This window comes from Labrus mixtus, unplaced genomic scaffold (assembly GCF_963584025.1).
Source record: "Labrus mixtus unplaced genomic scaffold, fLabMix1.1 SCAFFOLD_52, whole genome shotgun sequence".
In the NCBI taxonomy this organism is placed as follows: domain Eukaryota; kingdom Metazoa; phylum Chordata; class Actinopteri; order Labriformes; family Labridae; genus Labrus; species Labrus mixtus.
The window spans coordinates 327,501-345,000 of record NW_026870139.1 but is presented as its reverse complement, the minus strand read 5'-3'; the positions used below and the strand labels follow the sequence as shown (position 1 = coordinate 345,000).

The 17,500-nt window shown below is 44.1% G+C and overlaps 32 non-coding genes and 17 pseudogenes across 32 annotated transcripts in view; all 49 read right to left on the bottom strand.

Annotated features, from left to right (window-relative positions):
• The window catches only part of LOC132962836 (5S ribosomal RNA), a 119-nt gene extending 108 nt beyond the window's left edge, over positions 1-11 (bottom strand). The window contains exon 1 of the ribosomal RNA XR_009668689.1: positions 1-11. This exon is cut by the window's left edge and continues 108 nt beyond it. This is a non-coding gene — a ribosomal RNA (5S ribosomal RNA).
• A 5,330-nt stretch (positions 12-5,341) lies between these two features.
• On the bottom strand, positions 5,342-5,460 carry LOC132963765 (5S ribosomal RNA). Its single transcript, XR_009669081.1, has one exon. It is a non-coding gene; the product is annotated as a 5S ribosomal RNA (ribosomal RNA).
• A 354-nt stretch (positions 5,461-5,814) lies between these two features.
• Positions 5,815-5,923, bottom strand: LOC132962977 (5S ribosomal RNA; annotated as a pseudogene).
• A 352-nt stretch (positions 5,924-6,275) lies between these two features.
• LOC132962976 (5S ribosomal RNA) lies at positions 6,276-6,384 on the bottom strand (annotated as a pseudogene).
• Positions 6,385-6,736: 352 nt separating this feature from the next.
• LOC132963587 (5S ribosomal RNA) lies at positions 6,737-6,855 on the bottom strand. The gene has a single exon (XR_009668914.1). It is a non-coding gene; the product is annotated as a 5S ribosomal RNA (ribosomal RNA).
• Positions 6,856-6,977: 122 nt separating this feature from the next.
• Positions 6,978-7,096, bottom strand: LOC132962744 (5S ribosomal RNA). The gene has a single exon (XR_009668649.1). It is a non-coding gene; the product is annotated as a 5S ribosomal RNA (ribosomal RNA).
• A 121-nt stretch (positions 7,097-7,217) lies between these two features.
• LOC132963703 (5S ribosomal RNA) lies at positions 7,218-7,336 on the bottom strand. Its single transcript, XR_009669024.1, has one exon. It is a non-coding gene; the product is annotated as a 5S ribosomal RNA (ribosomal RNA).
• Positions 7,337-7,458: 122 nt separating this feature from the next.
• Positions 7,459-7,577, bottom strand: LOC132963834 (5S ribosomal RNA). The gene has a single exon (XR_009669147.1). It is a non-coding gene; the product is annotated as a 5S ribosomal RNA (ribosomal RNA).
• A 121-nt stretch (positions 7,578-7,698) lies between these two features.
• LOC132963633 (5S ribosomal RNA) lies at positions 7,699-7,817 on the bottom strand. Its single transcript, XR_009668958.1, has one exon. It is a non-coding gene; the product is annotated as a 5S ribosomal RNA (ribosomal RNA).
• A 123-nt stretch (positions 7,818-7,940) lies between these two features.
• On the bottom strand, positions 7,941-8,059 carry LOC132963500 (5S ribosomal RNA). The gene has a single exon (XR_009668831.1). It is a non-coding gene; the product is annotated as a 5S ribosomal RNA (ribosomal RNA).
• A 121-nt stretch (positions 8,060-8,180) lies between these two features.
• On the bottom strand, positions 8,181-8,299 carry LOC132962532 (5S ribosomal RNA). The gene has a single exon (XR_009668481.1). It is a non-coding gene; the product is annotated as a 5S ribosomal RNA (ribosomal RNA).
• Positions 8,300-8,421: 122 nt separating this feature from the next.
• On the bottom strand, positions 8,422-8,540 carry LOC132962841 (5S ribosomal RNA; annotated as a pseudogene).
• Positions 8,541-8,661: 121 nt separating this feature from the next.
• On the bottom strand, positions 8,662-8,780 carry LOC132963667 (5S ribosomal RNA). The gene has a single exon (XR_009668989.1). It is a non-coding gene; the product is annotated as a 5S ribosomal RNA (ribosomal RNA).
• A 122-nt stretch (positions 8,781-8,902) lies between these two features.
• Positions 8,903-9,021, bottom strand: LOC132963833 (5S ribosomal RNA). Its single transcript, XR_009669146.1, has one exon. It is a non-coding gene; the product is annotated as a 5S ribosomal RNA (ribosomal RNA).
• A 121-nt stretch (positions 9,022-9,142) lies between these two features.
• Positions 9,143-9,261, bottom strand: LOC132963632 (5S ribosomal RNA). The gene has a single exon (XR_009668957.1). It is a non-coding gene; the product is annotated as a 5S ribosomal RNA (ribosomal RNA).
• A 122-nt stretch (positions 9,262-9,383) lies between these two features.
• LOC132962928 (5S ribosomal RNA) lies at positions 9,384-9,502 on the bottom strand (annotated as a pseudogene).
• Positions 9,503-9,624: 122 nt separating this feature from the next.
• Positions 9,625-9,743, bottom strand: LOC132963776 (5S ribosomal RNA). The gene has a single exon (XR_009669091.1). It is a non-coding gene; the product is annotated as a 5S ribosomal RNA (ribosomal RNA).
• Positions 9,744-9,863: 120 nt separating this feature from the next.
• Positions 9,864-9,982, bottom strand: LOC132963465 (5S ribosomal RNA). Its single transcript, XR_009668798.1, has one exon. It is a non-coding gene; the product is annotated as a 5S ribosomal RNA (ribosomal RNA).
• Positions 9,983-10,105: 123 nt separating this feature from the next.
• LOC132962948 (5S ribosomal RNA) lies at positions 10,106-10,214 on the bottom strand (annotated as a pseudogene).
• Positions 10,215-10,337: 123 nt separating this feature from the next.
• LOC132963143 (5S ribosomal RNA) lies at positions 10,338-10,456 on the bottom strand (annotated as a pseudogene).
• A 122-nt stretch (positions 10,457-10,578) lies between these two features.
• On the bottom strand, positions 10,579-10,697 carry LOC132963706 (5S ribosomal RNA). Its single transcript, XR_009669027.1, has one exon. It is a non-coding gene; the product is annotated as a 5S ribosomal RNA (ribosomal RNA).
• Positions 10,698-10,820: 123 nt separating this feature from the next.
• Positions 10,821-10,929, bottom strand: LOC132962946 (5S ribosomal RNA; annotated as a pseudogene).
• A 122-nt stretch (positions 10,930-11,051) lies between these two features.
• On the bottom strand, positions 11,052-11,170 carry LOC132963745 (5S ribosomal RNA). The gene has a single exon (XR_009669062.1). It is a non-coding gene; the product is annotated as a 5S ribosomal RNA (ribosomal RNA).
• Positions 11,171-11,292: 122 nt separating this feature from the next.
• LOC132963446 (5S ribosomal RNA) lies at positions 11,293-11,411 on the bottom strand. The gene has a single exon (XR_009668781.1). It is a non-coding gene; the product is annotated as a 5S ribosomal RNA (ribosomal RNA).
• A 121-nt stretch (positions 11,412-11,532) lies between these two features.
• On the bottom strand, positions 11,533-11,651 carry LOC132963766 (5S ribosomal RNA). The gene has a single exon (XR_009669082.1). It is a non-coding gene; the product is annotated as a 5S ribosomal RNA (ribosomal RNA).
• Positions 11,652-11,773: 122 nt separating this feature from the next.
• LOC132962840 (5S ribosomal RNA) lies at positions 11,774-11,892 on the bottom strand (annotated as a pseudogene).
• A 122-nt stretch (positions 11,893-12,014) lies between these two features.
• LOC132963569 (5S ribosomal RNA) lies at positions 12,015-12,133 on the bottom strand. Its single transcript, XR_009668898.1, has one exon. It is a non-coding gene; the product is annotated as a 5S ribosomal RNA (ribosomal RNA).
• Positions 12,134-12,254: 121 nt separating this feature from the next.
• LOC132963595 (5S ribosomal RNA) lies at positions 12,255-12,373 on the bottom strand. The gene has a single exon (XR_009668922.1). It is a non-coding gene; the product is annotated as a 5S ribosomal RNA (ribosomal RNA).
• A 123-nt stretch (positions 12,374-12,496) lies between these two features.
• LOC132963055 (5S ribosomal RNA) lies at positions 12,497-12,605 on the bottom strand (annotated as a pseudogene).
• A 123-nt stretch (positions 12,606-12,728) lies between these two features.
• LOC132962993 (5S ribosomal RNA) lies at positions 12,729-12,847 on the bottom strand (annotated as a pseudogene).
• Positions 12,848-12,969: 122 nt separating this feature from the next.
• Positions 12,970-13,088, bottom strand: LOC132963549 (5S ribosomal RNA). The gene has a single exon (XR_009668878.1). It is a non-coding gene; the product is annotated as a 5S ribosomal RNA (ribosomal RNA).
• Positions 13,089-13,209: 121 nt separating this feature from the next.
• On the bottom strand, positions 13,210-13,328 carry LOC132962564 (5S ribosomal RNA). Its single transcript, XR_009668511.1, has one exon. It is a non-coding gene; the product is annotated as a 5S ribosomal RNA (ribosomal RNA).
• A 122-nt stretch (positions 13,329-13,450) lies between these two features.
• LOC132962574 (5S ribosomal RNA) lies at positions 13,451-13,569 on the bottom strand. Its single transcript, XR_009668521.1, has one exon. It is a non-coding gene; the product is annotated as a 5S ribosomal RNA (ribosomal RNA).
• A 121-nt stretch (positions 13,570-13,690) lies between these two features.
• On the bottom strand, positions 13,691-13,809 carry LOC132963475 (5S ribosomal RNA). Its single transcript, XR_009668808.1, has one exon. It is a non-coding gene; the product is annotated as a 5S ribosomal RNA (ribosomal RNA).
• A 122-nt stretch (positions 13,810-13,931) lies between these two features.
• On the bottom strand, positions 13,932-14,050 carry LOC132963671 (5S ribosomal RNA). The gene has a single exon (XR_009668993.1). It is a non-coding gene; the product is annotated as a 5S ribosomal RNA (ribosomal RNA).
• A 123-nt stretch (positions 14,051-14,173) lies between these two features.
• LOC132962740 (5S ribosomal RNA) lies at positions 14,174-14,282 on the bottom strand (annotated as a pseudogene).
• A 121-nt stretch (positions 14,283-14,403) lies between these two features.
• LOC132962793 (5S ribosomal RNA) lies at positions 14,404-14,522 on the bottom strand (annotated as a pseudogene).
• Positions 14,523-14,645: 123 nt separating this feature from the next.
• Positions 14,646-14,764, bottom strand: LOC132963779 (5S ribosomal RNA). The gene has a single exon (XR_009669094.1). It is a non-coding gene; the product is annotated as a 5S ribosomal RNA (ribosomal RNA).
• A 119-nt stretch (positions 14,765-14,883) lies between these two features.
• LOC132963628 (5S ribosomal RNA) lies at positions 14,884-15,002 on the bottom strand. The gene has a single exon (XR_009668953.1). It is a non-coding gene; the product is annotated as a 5S ribosomal RNA (ribosomal RNA).
• Positions 15,003-15,125: 123 nt separating this feature from the next.
• On the bottom strand, positions 15,126-15,234 carry LOC132963268 (5S ribosomal RNA; annotated as a pseudogene).
• Positions 15,235-15,355: 121 nt separating this feature from the next.
• LOC132963690 (5S ribosomal RNA) lies at positions 15,356-15,474 on the bottom strand. Its single transcript, XR_009669012.1, has one exon. It is a non-coding gene; the product is annotated as a 5S ribosomal RNA (ribosomal RNA).
• A 122-nt stretch (positions 15,475-15,596) lies between these two features.
• LOC132963516 (5S ribosomal RNA) lies at positions 15,597-15,715 on the bottom strand. Its single transcript, XR_009668847.1, has one exon. It is a non-coding gene; the product is annotated as a 5S ribosomal RNA (ribosomal RNA).
• A 121-nt stretch (positions 15,716-15,836) lies between these two features.
• Positions 15,837-15,955, bottom strand: LOC132962839 (5S ribosomal RNA; annotated as a pseudogene).
• A 122-nt stretch (positions 15,956-16,077) lies between these two features.
• LOC132963392 (5S ribosomal RNA) lies at positions 16,078-16,196 on the bottom strand. Its single transcript, XR_009668745.1, has one exon. It is a non-coding gene; the product is annotated as a 5S ribosomal RNA (ribosomal RNA).
• A 121-nt stretch (positions 16,197-16,317) lies between these two features.
• Positions 16,318-16,436, bottom strand: LOC132962838 (5S ribosomal RNA; annotated as a pseudogene).
• A 122-nt stretch (positions 16,437-16,558) lies between these two features.
• LOC132963543 (5S ribosomal RNA) lies at positions 16,559-16,677 on the bottom strand. The gene has a single exon (XR_009668873.1). It is a non-coding gene; the product is annotated as a 5S ribosomal RNA (ribosomal RNA).
• Positions 16,678-16,798: 121 nt separating this feature from the next.
• On the bottom strand, positions 16,799-16,917 carry LOC132963748 (5S ribosomal RNA). Its single transcript, XR_009669065.1, has one exon. It is a non-coding gene; the product is annotated as a 5S ribosomal RNA (ribosomal RNA).
• Positions 16,918-17,038: 121 nt separating this feature from the next.
• LOC132963029 (5S ribosomal RNA) lies at positions 17,039-17,157 on the bottom strand (annotated as a pseudogene).
• Positions 17,158-17,280: 123 nt separating this feature from the next.
• On the bottom strand, positions 17,281-17,389 carry LOC132962666 (5S ribosomal RNA; annotated as a pseudogene).
• Between the last annotated feature and the right edge of the window lie 111 nt (positions 17,390-17,500).

Below are 17,500 nucleotides of genomic sequence, written 5' to 3'. Positions count from 1 at the left end.
TGGCCGTAAGCCATTATTGTGTGCAGACAGGGGCCTTTTAAAGATGTCATGCCCTTGATTCTGGCTGAATTTGTGGACATGTGAATATGTCTCTCTATGATAAAAAAAACATATGATCAAAAAAATAAAAAAAGCTTACAGCATCTGGTATTCCCAGGCGGTCTCCCATTCAAGTACTAACCAGGCCCGACCGAGCCGAGCAGCACCTGAACAGAGCAGCGAGCAGCACCTGAGCAGAGCAGCGAGCAGCACCTGAGCAGAGCAGCGAGCAGCACCTGAGCAGAGCAGCGTACTACGGTGAGCGTATTGCATAATTGCTTGTTCTGTTCTCCTCTGCACTGTGTTACTGTGTACCTACTCTTAGCTTAGCCTAGCAGTTAGCTTTACAATGGCTTCTTTTTCTGTCTCTCCCTCTCCTGCTCTCTCCTGCTCTACGTGTCAGATGTTAAGTTATTCCTCGTCCTCCTTTAGTGATAATGATACTTGTAAGAAATGTAGTTTATTTTTAGCTTTGGAGGCGAGGGTGTCTGAGTTAGAGAGACGGCTCCGCACCATTGAGTCGGAGTCATCGTATGCAGCAGTAGTTAGCCAGCCACCTGTAGCAGGTGCGGGCCGACATAGCTTGGCTTCCCCCCCGGTAACTCCCGAGCAGCCGGGAGGCAGTGGCTGGGTTACTGTCCGAGGGAAGCATAGTCGAAAATCGAAGCACACGGTTCCCCACCAACCACTTCACGTTTCAAACAAATTTTCCCCACTCAGCGACACACCCGCTGAGAATAAAACTCTGATTATTGGAGACTCCATAGTCCGAAACGTGAAGCTAGCGAAGTCAGCGGGCATAATTAGGTGTATACCCGGGGCCAGAGCGGGCGACATCGCATCTCATTTAAAGTTGCTGACAAAGACTAAAGGTAGATTTGATACAATCGTAATTCATGTCGGCACAAATGACTCCCGACTACGCCAGTCGGAAGTCACTAAGGTTAATGTGGAGTCGGTGTGTACTTTTGCTAAGACGATGTCGGACTCCGTGGTGTTCTCTGGACCCCTCCCAAATCAGACCAGTGATGACATGTATAGCCGCATGTCATCACTCAACCGCTGGCTGTCGAGGTGGTGTCCAGCACACGATGTGGGCTTCATAGATAACTGGCAGTCTTTTTGGGGAAAACCTGGTCTGCTAGCTAGAGACGGCATCCATCCCACTTTGGACGGTGCAGCTCTATTATCTAGAAACATAGCAGAGGTTATTAGTCCAAAACCCTGACAACAACTCAGAGTTCAGACCAGGAGGCAGAGCTGCAGTCTTACACACTTCTCTGCGCCTCCCTTAGATCTGTCTCCCAGTCACTATAGCTGTAATTCTGAATCGAACTGTAGTTATACTATAGGTACTGTGTCTGTCCCCCGGCCCAAACGCGTTTTTATAAGTCATCCAAACGGCGTGAATCATCAGAATCTGATTAGAATCAAAACTACGAATACGATTTTGCTACAAGATCGGAGGATTCACTGCGGACTTTTGAACATTAGGTCCTTAGCATCCAAGTCTCTTTTAGTGAATGATCTGATATCAGATCAGCACATTGATTTACTTTTTTTGACTGAAACCTGGCTGTGTCGAGATGAATATGTTAGTTTGAATGAATCCACTCCTCCCAGTCATTTTAATACTCATATACCTCAAGACACCGGACGAGGTGGTGGAGTAGCAGCTATTTTTAATTCCAGTCTTTTAGTTAACCCTCGACCAAAGCTGAATTTTTCTTCTTTTGAAAGCCTTGTTCTTAGTCTTCCACATCCAGTCTCAAGAACCTTTCAGCCAGTTCTAGTTGCTGTAGTTTACCGCCCTCCTGGCCCATATTCTGAGTTTTTATCTGAGTTTGCAGAATTTTTATCAGACTTAGTCCTTAGCAGTGATAGAATAATTGTTGTAGGTGACTTCAATATCCATGTGGATGTTGAAAATGATAGCCTGAGCACAGCTTTCATGTCACTATTAGACTCTATTGGTTTCACCCAGGGTGTAAACGAACCTACTCATCATTTTAACCACACCCTGGATCTTGTTTTAGCTTATGGAATTGAAATCCATAACCTTACAGTTTTCCTAGAAAATCCTCTGCTATCAGACCATTTTTTTATTACATTTGATTTTGTCCTACTAGAATTACCTCTGCCTGGAAGAGGTGTGCTTTCTAGAAGTTTGTCGGATAGTGCTGTGGCTAGATTTAAGGAAGCTATTTCAGCTGTTTTTGATTCAGTACCGTGTTTCAACCCAGTTGGAAACTCTTACGATAGCTTTAGTCCCTCTCAGCTAGATCTGTTTGTTGATAGTGCAGTGGATTCGCTGAGAGTTACTCTGGATTCGATTGCTCCCCTGAAACAGAAGGTTGTCAAGCGGCGGAGAGTGGCTCCATGGTTCAACTCAGAAACCCGTACTCTGAAACAATCATCACGGAATTTTGAAAGAATATGGCGTTCGACCAAAACGGTAGAATCTCGTTTTTTCTGGCAGGATAGTCATAGAAGATATATGAAGGCTCTACGTCACGCCCGAGCTGCCTACTACTCCTCTCTAATCGAGGAAAACAAAGGCAATCCTAGATACCTTTTCAGCACTGTAGCCAGGCTGACAGAGAGTCATGGCTCCATTGAGCCTTGTATTCCTCTAGCCCTCAGCAGTAATGATTTCCTTAGCTTTTTCAACAACAAAGTTCTAGACATCAGAGACAAAATTGGTAACCTCCTGCCCTTACCTGGTGCAGATACGTCTGTTGCGGCAGAGACAGTTCCAGGACCAGATATTAGTCTCGACTGTTTTTCTCCAATCGACCTTTCAGAGCTACATTCCATTTTTTCTGCATCGAAACCGTCAACCTGTATTTTGGACCCAATCCCAACCAAGCTGTTTAAGGAAGTCTTTCCCTTAGTTAGCAACTCCATATTAGATATGATCAATATGTCTTTACTGGCAGGCTATGTACCACAGACATTTAAAGTAGCGGTAATCAAACCTCTACTTAAAAAGCCTACTCTGGACTCAGGAACTCTGGCTAACTACAGACCTATATCCAACCTTCCTTTTATCTCGAAGATCCTGGAGAAGGTGGTAGCTAAACAGCTGTGTGACTTTCTCCATGACAACAGTTTATTTGAAGAGTTCCAGTCAGGATTTAGAGTCCACCATAGCACTGAGACTGCACTAGTTAGAGTTACAAACGATCTACTTCTAGCCTCAGACAGGGGACTTCTGTCTGTGCTCGTCTTGTTAGATCTTAGTGCTGCTTTTGACACCATTGACCATCGGATCCTGTTGTACAGACTGGAGCATTTGCTTGGAATTACAGGGACTGCTTTAAGTTGGTTTGAATCCTACTTATCAGACCGATCTCAGTTTGTACATGTTAATGATGAGTCCTCTATGCACACTAAAGTTTGCCATGGAGTCCCACAAGGTTCAGTGCTTGGACCAATTCTTTTTACATTATATATGCTTCCTCTGGGAAATATTATGAGGAAACACTCCATACAGTTTCATTGTTATGCAGATGATACTCAGCTTCATGTATCAATGAAGCCCGATGGTACCAGTCAGTTATGTCAGCTAGAAACATGCCTTAAGGACGTTAGGACCTGGATGACCAGAAATTTTTTGCTACTTAACTCAGACAAGACTGAAGTTATTGTGCTAGGCCCTAAGAACCTCAGAGAGACTTTTTCTAGTGATGTGACTGTCCTTAATGACATCAGCCTGGCATCTAGCACCACTGTTAGGAATCTAGGAGTTATTTTTGATCAAGATATGTCTTTTAGCTCTCACATCAGTCAAGTTTCAAGAACAGCCTACTTTCACCTTCGTAATATATCCAAGATCAGGAATATCCTGTCGCAAAGTGATGCAGAAAAACTAGTTCATGCATTTGTTACCTCCAGACTGGATTATTGTAACTCTCTTTTGTCAGGGTGCTCTGGCAAATCTCTAAAGACTCTTCAACGGGTCCAGAATGCTGCAGCTCGTGTACTGACCAGAACCAGGAAATGGGACCACATTACTCCTGTCCTGGCTTCTCTGCACTGGCTCCCTATACAGTCTAGAATAGAATTCAAGATCCTTCTTCTCACCTACAAAGCTCTAAATGGCCAGGCACCATCTTATCTTAAGGAGCTACTAGTGCCGTACTGTCCCTTGAGAGCGTTGCGGTCCCGGAGTGCAGGCCTGCTGGTGGTACCTACAGTCTCCAAGTGTACTATGGGGGGTAAAGCCTTCAGTTATCGGGCTCCTCTCCTCTGGAACAGCCTTCCAGCCGGGGTCCGGGAGGCAGACACAGTCTGTATTTTTAAGATTAGACTTAAAACTTTCCTTTTTGATAAATCTTATAGTTAGGGCTGGTGCTGGTGTAGACCAGCTCTTAGTTATGCTGCTATAGGCTTAGACTACCGGGGGAACTGGCACCTTGAGCTCCTCTCTCTCTCTCTCTCTCTCTCTCTCTCTCTCTCTGCATATACAGTACATCATATTACTGCATGTATCTATCTATAAATCTCAGTCACTAACCACCTACTTTCCTGGGAGCTCTTGAGCTCCCCTAGGCTCCTCAAGATCATCGGTTGACGGCTTGCCAGAACAACCCCCACCCCACCACTACCCCCTCCCCACCGGATCGTGGGTTGGCGGCCTGCCAGAACAACCCCCCACACCCCCTCCCCTGCCCACCGGATTGCTGATGGACGGTCTACCTCCCCCCCCCCCTTGCTCTCTATCCCTCTTCCTGCATCTTATCCCATCTCTCCCCCTATCCCTTTCCAAGCCCGGCGCAGTCTAGGCCTGTGAAGACTGTTTCGTCATGAGCCGGGGATCCGGCCGAAGATTTCTGTCTTTTAATAAGGCAGTTTTTTCTTACCACTGTAACTTTTGCTGCTTTGCTAAAGTGCTCATGATGGATAGGCCGGATCTTTGTAACATAGCAATAAGTAAGGTCCTTTACCTGCTTTTTGTAACATAACAATGAGTAAGGTCTTTTACCTGCTCTTTTGTAATGTTAACAGACAATGAGTAAGGTATTTTACCTGCTTCTTGTAAAGTGTCTCGAGATAACACTTGTTATGAGTTGACGCTATACAAATAAAAGTTGATTGATTGATTGATAAAAGTTGACCCTGCTTAGCTTCCGAGATGGGACGAGATCGGGCGTGTTAAGGGTGGTATGGCCGTATGCCATTATTGTGTGCAGACAGGGGCCTTTTAAAGATGTTATGCCCTTGATTCTGGCTGAATTTTTGGACATGTGAATATGTCTCTATATGATAAAAAAAAAACATATGATCAAAAAAATGAAAAAGCTTACAGCACCTGGTATTCCCAGGCGGTCTCCCATCCAAGTACTAACCAGGCCCTACCCTGCTTAGCTTCCGAGATCAGACGACATCAGGCGTGTTCAGGGTGGTATGGCCGTAAGCTGTTATTGTGTGCAGACAGGGGCCTTTTAAAGATCTCATGCCCTTGATTCTGGCTGAATTTTTGGACATGTGAATATGTCTCTATATGATAAAAAAAGAACATATGATCAAAAAAAATGAAAAAGCTTACAGCACTTGGTATTCCCAGGCGGTCTCCCATCCAAGTACTAACCAGGCCAGACGCTGCTTAGCTTCCGAGATCGGACAAGTTCAGGGTGGTTTGTCCTTAAGCCATTATTGTGTGCAGAAAGGGGCCTTTTAAAGATGTCATGCCCTTGATTCTGGCTGAATTTTTGGACATGTGAATATGTCTCTATATGATAAAAAAAAACATATGATCAAACAAAATGAAAAAGCTTACAGCACCTGGTATTCCCAGGCGGTCTCCCATCCAAGTACTAACCAGGCCCGACCATGCTTAGCTTCCGAGATCGGACGAGTTCAGGGTGGTATGGCCGTAAGCCATAATTGTGTGCAGAAATGGGCCTTAAAGATGTCATTCCCTTGATTCTGGCTGAATTTTTGGACATGTGAATATGTCTCTATATGATAAAAAAAAAACATATGATCAAAAAAAATGAAAAAGCTTACAGCACTTGGTATTCCCAGGCGGTCTCCCATCCAAGTACTAACCAGGCCAGACGCTGCTTAGCTTCCGAGATCGGACAAGTTCAGGGTGGTTTGTCCTTAAGCCATTATTGTGTGCAGAAAGGGGCCTTTTAAAGATGTCATGCCCTTGATTCTGGCTGAATTTTTGGACATGTGAATATGTCTCTATATGATAAAAAAAAACATATGATCAAACAAAATGAAAAAGCTTACAGCACCTGGTATTCCCAGGCGGTCTCCCATCCAAGTACTAACCAGGCCCGACCATGCTTAGCTTCCGAGATCGGACGAGTTCAGGGTGGTATGGCCGTAAGCCATAATTGTGTGCAGAAATGGGCCTTAAAGATGTCATTCCCTTGATTCTGGCTGAATTTTTGGACATGTGAATATGTCTCTATATGATAAAAAAAAAACATATGATCAAAAAAAATGAAAAAGCTTACAGCACTTGGTATTCCCAGGCGGTCTCCCATCCAAGTACTAACCAGGCCAGACGCTGCTTAGCTTCCGAGATCGGACAAGTTCAGGGTGGTTTGTCCTTAAGCCATTATTGTGTGCAGAAAGGGGCCTTTTAAAGATGTCATGCCCTTGATTCTGGCTGAATTTTTGGACATGTGAATATGTCTCTATATGATAAAAAAAAACATATGATCAAACAAAATGAAAAAGCTTACAGCACCTGGTATTCCCAGGCGGTCTCCCATCCAAGTACTAACCAGGCCCGACCATGCTTAGCTTCCGAGATCGGACGAGATCAGGCGTGTTCAGGGTGGTATGGCCGTAAGCCATTATTGTGTGCAGAAAGGGGCCTTTTAAAGATGTCATGCCCTTGATTCTGGCTAAATTTTTGGACATGTGAATATGTCTCTATATGATAAAAAAAAAACATATGATCAAAAAAATGAAAAAGCTTACAGCATCTGGTATTCCCAGGCGGTCTCCCATCCAAGTACTAACCAGGCACGACCCTACTTAGTTTCCGAGATCGGACGAGATCGGGCGTGTTAAGGGTGGTATGGCCGTAAGCTGTTATTGTGTGCAGAAAGGGGCCTTTTAAAGATGTCATGCCCTTGATTCTGGCTGAATTTTTGGACATGTGAATATGTCTCTATATGATAAAAAAAACATATGATCAAAAAAAATGAAAAAGCTTACAGCACCTGGTATTCCCAGGAGGTCTCCCATCCAAGTACTAACCAGGCCCGACCCTGCTTAGCTTCCGAGATCAGACGAGATCGGGCGTGTTCAGGGTGGTATGGCCCGAAGCCATTATTGTGTGCAGAAAGGGGCCTTTTAAAGATGTCATGCCCTTGATTCTGGCTGAATTTTTGGACATGTGAATATGTCTCTATATGATAAAAAAAAACATATGATCAAACAAAATGAAAAAGCTTACAGCACCTGGTATTCCCAGGCGGTCTCCCATCCAAGTACTAACCAGGCCTGACCCTGCTTAGCTTCTGAGATCAGACGAGATCGGGCGTGTTCAAGGTGGTATGGCCGTAAGCCATTATTGTGTGCAGAAAGGGGCCTTTTAAAGATGTCATGCCCTTGATTCTGGCTGAATTTTTGGACATGTGAATATGTCTCTATATGATAAAAAAAAATATATGATCAAAAAAATGAAAAAGCTTACAGCACCTGGTATTCCTAGGCGGTCTCCCATCCAAGTACTAACCAGGCCCGACCCTGCATAGCTTCCGAGATCGGACGAGATCGGGCGTGTTCAGGGTGGTATGGCCGTAAGCCATTATTGTGTGCAGAAAGGGGCCTTTTAAAGATGTCATGCCCTTGATTCTGGCTAAATTTTTGGACATGTGAATATGTCTCTATATGATAAAAAAAAAAACATATGATCAAAAAAATGAAAAAGCTTACAGCACCTGGTATTCCCAGGCGGTCTCCCATCCAAGTACTAACCAGGCCCGACCCTGCTTAGCTTCTGAGATCAGACGAGATCGGGCGTGTTCAGGGTGGTATGGCCGTAAGCCATTATTGTGTGCAGAAAGGGGCCTTTTAAAGATGTCATGCCCTTGATTCTGGCTGAATTTTTGGACATGTGAATATGTCTCTATATGATAAAAAAAAATATATGATCAAAAAAATGAAAAAGATTACAGCACCTGGTATTCCTAGGCGGTCTCCCATCCAAGTACTAACCAGGCCCGACCCTGCATAGCTTCCGAGATCGGACGAGATCAGGCGTGTTCAGGGTGGTATGGCCGTAAGCCATTATTGTGTGCAGAAAGGGGCCTTTTAAAGATGTCATGCCCTTGATTCTGGCTAAATTTTTGGACATGTGAATATGTCTCTATATGATAAAAAAAAAACATATGATCAAAAAAATGAAAAAGCTTACAGCGTCTGGTATTCCCAGGCGGTCTCCCATCCAAGTACTAACCAGGCACGACCCTACTTAGTTTCCGAGATCGGACGAGATCGGGCGTGTTAAGGGTGGTATGGCCGTAAGCTGTTATTGTGTGCAGAAAGGGGCCTTTTAAAGATGTCATGCCCTTGATTCTGGCTGAATTTTTGGACATGTGAATATGTCTCTATATGATAAAAAAAACATATGATCAAAAAAAATGAAAAAGCTTACAGCACCTGGTATTCCCAGGAGGTCTCCCATCCAAGTACTAACCAGGCCCGACCCTGCTTAGCTTCCGAGATCAGACGAGATCGGGCGTGTTCAGGGTGGTATGGCCGTAAGCCATTATTGTGTGCAGAAAGGGGCCTTTTAAAGATGTCATGCCCTTGATTCTGGCTGAATTTTTGGACATGTGAATATGTCTCTATATGATAAAAAAAAACATATGATCAAACAAAATGAAAAAGCTTACAGCACCTGGTATTCCCAGGCGGTCTCCCATCCAAGTACTAACCAGGCCCGACCCTGCTTAGCTTCTGAGATCAGACGAGATCGTGCGTGTTCAAGGTGGTATGGCCGTAAGCCATTATTGTGTGCAGAAAGGGGCCTTTTAAAGATGTCATGCCCTTGATTCTGGCTGAATTTTTGGACATCTGAATATGTCTCTATATGATAAAAAAAAATATATGATCAAAAAAATGAAAAAGCTTACAGCACCTGGTATTCCTAGGCGGTCTCCCATCCAAGTACTAACCAGGCCCGACCCTGCATAGCTTCCGAGATCGGACGAGATCGGGCGTGTTCAGGGTGGTATGGCCGTAAGCCATTATTGTGTGCAGAAAGGGGCCTTTTAAAGATGTCATGCCCTTGATTCTGGCTAAATTTTTGGACATGTGAATATGTCTCTATATGATAAAAAAAAAACATATGATCAAAAAAATGAAAAAGCTTACAGCGTCTGGTATTCCGAGGCGGTCTCCCATCCAAGTACTAACCAGGCACGACCCTACTTAGTTTCCGAGATCGGACGAGATCGGGCGTGTTAAGGGTGGTATGGCCGTAAGCTGTTATTGTGTGCAGAAAGGGGCCTTTTAAAGATGTCATGCCCTTGATTCTGGCTGAATTTTTGGACATGTGAATATGTCTCTATATGATAAAAAAAAAACATATGATCAAAAAAATGAAAAAGCTTACAGCACCTGGTATTCCCAGGCGGTCTCCCATCCAAGTACTAAACAGGCCCTACCCTGCTTAGCTTCCGAGATCGGACGAGATCAGGATTGTTCAGGGTGGTATGGCCATAAGCCATTATTGTGTGCAGACAGGGGCCTTTTAAAGATGTCATGCCCTTGATTCTGGCTGAATTTTTGGACATGTGAATATGTCTCTATATGATAAAAAAAACATATGATCAAAAAAATGAAAACGCTTACAGCACCTGGTATTCCCAGGTGGTCTCCCATCCAAGTACTATCCAGGCCCGACCCTGCTTAGCTTCCGAGATCAGACGAGATCGGGCGTGTTCAGGATGGTATGGCCGTAAGCCATTATTGTGTGCAGACAGGGGCCTTTTAAAGATGTCATGCCCTTGATTCTGGCTGAATTTGTGGACATGTGAATATGTCTCTATATGATAAAAAAAGAACATATGATCAAAAAAAATGAAAAAGCTTACAGCACCTGGTATTCCCAGGCGGTCTCCCATCCAAGTACTAACCAGGCCTGACCTTGCTTAGCTTCCGAGATCGGGCGTGTTCAGGGTGGTATGGCCGTAAGCCATTATTGTGTGCAGACAGGGGCCTTTTAAAGATGTCATGCCCTTGATTCTGGCTGAATTTTTGGACATGTGAATATGTCTCTATATGATAAAAAAAACATATGATCAAAAAAAATGAAAAAGCTTTTACAGCATCTGGTATTCCCAGGCGGTCTCCCATCCAAGTACTAACCAGGCATGACCCTACTTAGTTTCCGAGATCGGACGAGATCGGGCGTGTTAAGGGTGGTATGGCCGTAAGCCGTTATTGTGTGCAGAAAGGGGCCTTTTAAAGATGTCATGCCCTTGATTCTGGCTGAATTTGTGGACATGTGAATATGTCTCTATATGATAAAAAAAAAACATATGATCAAAAAAATGAAAAAGCTTACAGCACCTGGTATTCCCAGGCGGTCTCCCATCCAAGTACTAACCAGGCCTGACCCTGCTTAGCTTCCGAGATCGGACGAGATCGGGCGTGTTCAGGGTGGTATGGCCATAAGTCATTATTGTGTGCAGAAAGGGGCCTTTTAAAGATGTCATGCCCTTGATTCTGGCTGAATTTTTGGACATGTGAATATGTCTCTATATGAAAAAAAAAAAACATATGATAAAAAAAAATGAAAAAGCTTACAGCACCTGGTATTCCCAGGCGGTCTCCCATCCAAGTACTAACCAGGCCTGACCTTGCTTAGCTTCCGAGATCGGGCGTGTTCAGGGTGGTATGGCCGTAAGCCATTATTGTATGCAGAAAGGCGCCTTTTAAAGATGTCATGCCCTTGATTCTGGCTGAATTTTTGGACATGTGAATATGTCTCTATATGATAAAAAAAAAACATATGATCAAAAAAATGAAAAAACTTACAGCACCTGGTATTCCCAGGCGGTCTCCCATCCAAGTACTAACCAGGCCCTACCCGGCTTAGCTTCCGAGATCGGACGAGATCAGGCGTGTTCAGGGTGGTATGGCTATAAGCCATTATTGTGTGCAGAGAGGGGCCTTTTAAAGATGTCATGCCCTTGATTCTGGCTGAATTTTTGGACATGTGAATATGTCTCTATATGATAAAAAAAAACATATGATCAAACAAAATGAAAAAGCTTACAGCACCTGGTATTCCCAGGCGGTCTCCCATCCAAGTACTAACCAGGCCCAACCCTGCTTAGCTTCTGAGATCAGACGAGATCGGGCGTGTTCAGGGTGGTATGGCCGTAAGCCATTATTGTGTGCAGAAAGGGGCCTTTTAAAGATGTCATGCCCTTGATTCTGGCTGAATTTTTGGACATGTGAATATGTCTCTATATGATAAAAAAAAATATATGATCAAAAAAATGAAAAAGCTTACAGCACCTGGTATTCCTAGGCGGTCTCCCATCCAAGTACTAACCAGGCCCGACCCTGCATGGCTTCCGAGATCGGACGAGATCGGGCGTGTTCAGGGTGGTATGGCCGTAAGCCATTATTGTGTGCAGAAAGGGGCCTTTTAAAGATGTCATGCCCTTGATTCTGGCTAAATTTTTGGACATGTGAATATGTCTCTATATGATAAAAAAAAAACATATGATCAAAAAAATGAAAAAGCTTACAGCGTCTGGTATTCCCAGGCGGTCTCCCATCCAAGTACTAACCAGGCACGACCCTACTTAGTTTCCGAGATCGGACGAGATCGGGCGTGTTAAGGGTGGTATGGCCGTAAGCTGTTATTGTGTGCAGAAAGGGGCCTTTTAAAGATGTCATGCCCTTGATTCTGGCTGAATTTTTGGACATGTGAATATGTCTCTATATGATAAAAAAAAAACATATGATCAAAAAAATGAAAAAGCTTACAGCACCTGGTATTCCCAGGCGGTCTCCCATCCAAGTACTAAACAGGCCCTACCCTGCTTAGCTTCCGAGATCGGACGAGATCAGGAGTGTTCAGGGTGGTATGGCCATAAGCCATTATTGTGTGCAGACAGGGGCCTTTTAAAGATGTCATGCCCTTGATTCTGGCTGAATTTTTGGACATGTGAATATGTCTCTATATGATAAAAAAAAACATATGATCAAAAAAATGAAAACGCTTCCAGCACCTGGTATTCCCAGGTGGTCTCCCATCCAAGTACTATCCAGGCCCGACCCTGCTTAGCTTCCGAGATCGGACGAGATCGGGCGTGTTCAGGGTGGTATGGCCGTAAGCCATTATTGTGTGCAGACAGGGGCCTTTTAAAGATGTCATGCCCTTGATTCTGGCTGAATTTGTGGACATGTGAATATGTCTCTATATGATAAAAAAAGAACATATGATCAAAAAAAATGAAAAAGCTTACAGCACCTGGTATTCCTAGGCGGTCTCCCATCCAAGTACTAACCAGGCCTGACCTTGCTTATCTTCCGAGATCGGGCGTGTTCAGGGTGGTATGGCCGTAAGCCATTATTGTGTGCAGACAGGGGCCTTTTAAAGATGTCATGCCCTTGATTCTGGCTGAATTTTTGGACATGTGAATATGTCTCTATATGATAAAAAAAACATATGATCAAAAAAAATGAAAAAGCTTTTACAGCATCTGGTATTCCCAGGCGGTCTCCCATCCAAGTACTAACCAGGCACGACCCTACTTAGTTTCCGAGATCGGACGAGATCGGGCGTGTTAAGGGTGGTATGGCCGTAAGCCGTTATTGTGTGCAGAAAGGGGCCTTTTAAAGATGTCATGCCCTTGATTCTGGCTGAATTTGTGGACATGTGAATATGTCTCTATATGATAAAAAAAAAACATATGATCAAAAAAATGAAAAAGCTTACAGCACCTGGTATTCCCAGGCGGTCTCCCATCCAAGTACTAACCAGGCCCTACCCTGCTTGGCTTCCGAGATCGGACGAGATCAGGCGTGTTCAGGGTGGTATGGCCATAAGCCATTATTGTGTGCAGACAGGGGCCTTTTAAAGATGTCATGCCCTTGATTCTGGCTGAATTTTTGGACATGTGAATATGTCTCTATATGATAAAAAAAAACATATGATCAAAAAAATGAAAACGCTTACAGCACCTGGTATTCCCAGGTGGTCTCCCATCCAAGTACTAACCAGGCCCGACCCTGCTTAGCTTCCGAGATCGGACGAGATCGGGCGTGTTCAGGGTGGTATGGCCGTAAGCAATTATTTTATGCAGAAAGGGGCCTTTTAAAGATGTCATGCCCTTGATTCTGGCTGAATTTTTGGACATGTGAATATGTCTCTATATGATAAAAAAAAAACATATGATCAAAAAAATGAAAAAACTTACAGCACCTGGTATTCCCAGGCGGTCTCCCATCCAAGTACTAACCAGGCCCCACCCTGCTTAGCTTCTAAGATCGGACGAGATAGGGCGTGTTCAGGGTGGTATGGCCGTAAGCCATTATTGTGTGCAGAAAGGGGCCTTTTAAAGATGTCATGCCCTTGATTCTGGCTGAATTTTTGGACATGTGAATATGTCTCTATATGATAGAAAAAAACATATGATCAAAAAAATGAAAAAGCTTACAGCACCTGGTATTCCCAGGCGGTCTCCCATCCAAGTACTAACCAGGCCCGACCCTGCTTAGCTTCCGAGATCGGTCGTGATCGGGCGTGTTCAGGGTGGTATGGCCGTAAGCCATTATTGTGTGCAGAAAGGGGCCTTTTAAAGATGTCATGCCCTTGATTCTGGCTGAATTTCTGGACATGTGAATATGTCTCTATATGATAAAAAAAAAACATATGATCAAAAAAATGAAAAAGCTTACAGCACCTGGTATTCCCAGGCGGTCTCCCATTAAAGTACTAACCAGGCCCTACCCTGCTTAGCTTCAGAGATCGGATGAGATCAAGCGTGTTCAGGGTGGTATGGCCATAAGCCATTATTGTGTGCAGACAGGGGCCTTTTAAAGATGTCATGCCCTTGATTCTGGCTGAATTTTTGGACATGTGAATATGTCTCTATATGATAAAAAAAAAAACATATGATCAAAAAAATGAAAAAGCTTACAGCACCTGGTATTCCCAGGTGGTCTCCCATCCAAGTACTAACCAGGCCCGACCCTGCTTTGCTTCCGAGATCGGGCGTGTTCAGGGTGGTATGGCCGTAAGCCATTATTGCATGCAGACAGGGGCCTTTTAAAGATGTCATGCCCTTGATTCTGGCTGAATTTGTGGACATGTGAATATGTCTCTCTATGATAAAAAAAACATATGATCAAAAAAATAAAAAAAGCTTACAGCATCTGGTATTCCCAGGCGGTCTCCCATTCAAGTACTAACCAGGCCCGACCCTGCTTAGCTTCCAAGATGGGACGAGATCGGGCGTGTTAAGGGTGGTATGGCCGTAAGCCATTATTGTGTGCAGACAGGGGCCTTTTAAAGATGTTATGCCCTTGATTCTGGCTGAATTTTTGGACATGTGAATATGTCTCTATATGATAAAAAAAAAAACATATGATCAAAAAAATGAAAAAACTTACAGCACCTGGTATTCCCAGGTGGTCTCCCATCCAAGTACTAACCAGGCCCGACCCTGCTTAGCTTCCAAGATCGGACGAGATCAGGCGTGTTCAGGGTGGTGTGGCCGTAAGCCATTATTGTGTGCAGAGAGGGGCCTTTTAAAGATGTCATGCCCTTGATTCTGGCTGAATTTTTGGACATGTGAATATGTCTCTATATGATAAAAAAAAACATGATCAAAAAAATGAAAAAGCTTACAGCACCTGGTATTCCCAGGCGGTCTCCCATCCAAGTACTAACCCGGCCCGACCCTGCTTAGCTTCTGAGATCGAACGAGATCGGGCATGTTCAGGGTGGTATGGCCGTAAGCCATTATTGTCTGCAGACAGGGGCCTTTTAAAGATGTCATGCCCTTGATTCTGGCTGAATTTTTGGACATGTGAATATGTCTCTCTATGATAAAAAAAAAACATATGATCAAAAAAATAAAAAAAGCTTACAGCGTCTGGTATTCCCAGGCGGTCTCCCATCCAAGTACTAACCAGGCCCGACCCTGCTTAGCTTCCAAGATCGGACGAGTTCAGGGTGGTTTGGCCGTAAGCCATTATTGTGTGCAGAAAGGGGCCTTTTAAAGATGTCATGCCCTTGATTCTGGCTGAATTTTTGGACATGTGAATATGTCTCTATATGATAAAAAAAACCATATGATCAAAAAAATGAAAATGCTTACAGCACCTGGTATTCCCAGGTGGTCTCCCATCCAAGTACTAACCAGGCCCGACCCTGCTTAGCTTCCGAGATCGGACGAGATCGGGCGTGTTCAGGGTGGTATGGCCGTAAGCCATTATTGTATGCAGAAAGGGGCCTTTTAAAGATGTCATGCCCTTGATTCTGGCTGAATTTTTGGACATGTGAATATGTCTCTATATGATAAAAAAAAAACATATGATCAAAAAAATGAAAAAACTTACAGCACCTGGTATTCCCAGGCGGTCTCCCATCCAAGTACTAACCAGGCCCTACCCTGCTTAGCTTCCGAGATCGGACGAGATCAGGCGTGTTCAGGGTGGTATGGCCATAAGCCATTATTGTGTGCAGAGAGGGGCCTTTTAAAGATGTCATGCCCTTGATTCTGGCTGAATTTTTGGACATGTGAATATGTCTCTATATGATAAAAAAAACATATGATCAAAAAAAATGAAAAAGCTTACAGCGTCTGGTATTCCCAGGCGGTCTCCCATCCAAGTACTAACCAGGCACGACCCTACTTAGTTTCCGAGATCGGACGAGATCGGGCGTGTTAAGGGTGGTATGGCCGTAAGCCGTTATTGTGTGCAGAAAGGGGCCTTTTAAAGATGTCATGCCCTTGATTCTGGCTGAATTTTTGGACATGTGAATATGTCTCTATATGATAAAAAAAAAACATATGATCAAAAAAATGAAAAAGCTTACAGCACCTGGTATTCCCAGGCGGTCTCCCATCCAAGTACTAACCAGGCCCTACCCTGCTTAGCTTCCGAGATCGGACGAGATCAGGCGTGTTCAGGGTGGTATGGCCATAAGCCATTATTGTGTGCAGAGAGGGGCCTTTTAAAGATGTCATGCCCTTGATTCTGGCTGAATTTTTGGACATGTGAATATGTCTCTATATGATAAAAAAAACATATGATCAAAAAAAATGAAAAAGCTTACAGCGTCTGGTATTCCCAGGCGGTCTCCCATCCAAGTACTAACCAGGCACGACCCTACTTAGTTTCCGAGATCGGACGAGATCGGGCGTGTTAAGGGTGGTATGGCCGTAAGCCGTTATTGTGTGCAGAAAGGGGCCTTTTAAAGATGTCATGCCCTTGATTCTGGCTGAATTTTTGGACATGTGAATATGTCTCTATATGATAAAAAAAAAACATATGATCAAAAAAATGAAAAAGCTTACAGCACCTGGTATTCCCAGGCGGTCTCCCATCCAAGTACTAACCAGGCCCTACCCTGCTTAGCTTCCGAGATCGGACGAGATCAAGCGTGTTCAGGGTGGTATGGCCATAAGCCATTATTGTGTGCAGACAGGGGCCTTTTAAAGATGTCATGCCCTTGATTCTGGCTGAATTTTTGGACATGTGAATATGTCTTTATATGATAAAAAAAAACATATGATCAAAAAAATGAAAACGCTTACAGCACCTGGTATTCCAAGGTGGTCTCCCATCCAAGTACTAACCAGGCCCGACCCTGCTTAGCTTCCGAGATCGGACGAGATCGGGCGTGTTCAGGGTGTTATGGCCGTAAGCCATTATTGTGTGCAGACAGGGGCCTTTTAAAGATGTCATGCCCTTGATTCTGGCTGAATTTGTGGACATGTGAATATGTCTCTCTATGATAAAAAAAACATATGATCAAAAAAATAAGAAAAGCTTACAGCATCTGGTATTCCCAGGCGGTCTCCCATCCAAGTATTAACCAGGACCGACCCTGCTTAGCTTCCGAGATGGGACTAGATCGGGCGTGTTAAGGGTGGTATGGCCGTAAGCCATTATTGTGTGCAGACAGGGGCCTTTTAAAGATGTTATGCCCTTGATTCTGGCTGAATTTTTGGACATGTGAATATGTCTCTATATGATAAAAAAAAAAACATATGATCAAAAAAATGAAAAAGCTTACAGCACCTGGTATTCCCAGGTGGTCTCCCATCCAAGTACTAACCAGGCCCGACCCTGCTTAGCTTCCGAGATCGGGCGTGTTCAGGGTGGTATGGCCGTAAGCCATTATTGCGTGCAGACAGGGGCCTTCTAAAGATGTCATGCCCTTGATTCTGGCTGAATTTGTGGACATGTGAATATGTCTCTCTATGATAAAAAAAACATATGATCAAAA